At 41.6% G+C, this 454-nt stretch overlaps 1 protein-coding gene across 1 annotated transcript in view; it reads right to left on the reverse strand.

Annotated features, from left to right (window-relative positions):
- The window catches only part of LOC119589097 (phospholipase A2-like), a gene marked incomplete in the record, with an annotated part of 37,826 nt that overhangs the window by 6,026 nt on the left and 31,346 nt on the right, over positions 1–454 (reverse strand).

Here is a 454-nt window from a genome sequence, read left to right on the forward strand (position 1 = left end):
TAGGAGAGAATGGGAAAAAAAGAGGAGGGGGAGAAAGAGATAGGTATGAAGGGAGAGATGGAGATGAGAGGGAAGAGGTTAGGCGAGGGGAAGAAAGGTAAGGAATGGGTAAGCGGAAGGAAAGAGAAAAAGAAAGAAATTGGGAGAGCAAGGGTGAAAGAGAAGGAACAAGGGAATAAGAATGATGAATGAGGGGACAGATAGGGAGATAAGAAGGGATAAGAGGGCGGGACGAGAGAGATGGAAAACGTTGGATTAGAAATACATGCAATAAATTTCAATAATCTGACACAAGCAATACATTCATGCAGCTATAGTAATGGAGCCAAAGCGTATTAACAGTAAATATTACGTCAATGATTATTGTTACGGTAATTGTCAAAGGAAAGGGTATCGAATGGGGAAATTTCACGTTAACTGCGGCTTATAACACACGCAGAAATTCGCTCGGTTG

Source organism: Penaeus monodon, chromosome 25 (genome assembly GCF_015228065.2).
Source record: "Penaeus monodon isolate SGIC_2016 chromosome 25, NSTDA_Pmon_1, whole genome shotgun sequence".
Taxonomy (NCBI): domain Eukaryota; kingdom Metazoa; phylum Arthropoda; class Malacostraca; order Decapoda; family Penaeidae; genus Penaeus; species Penaeus monodon.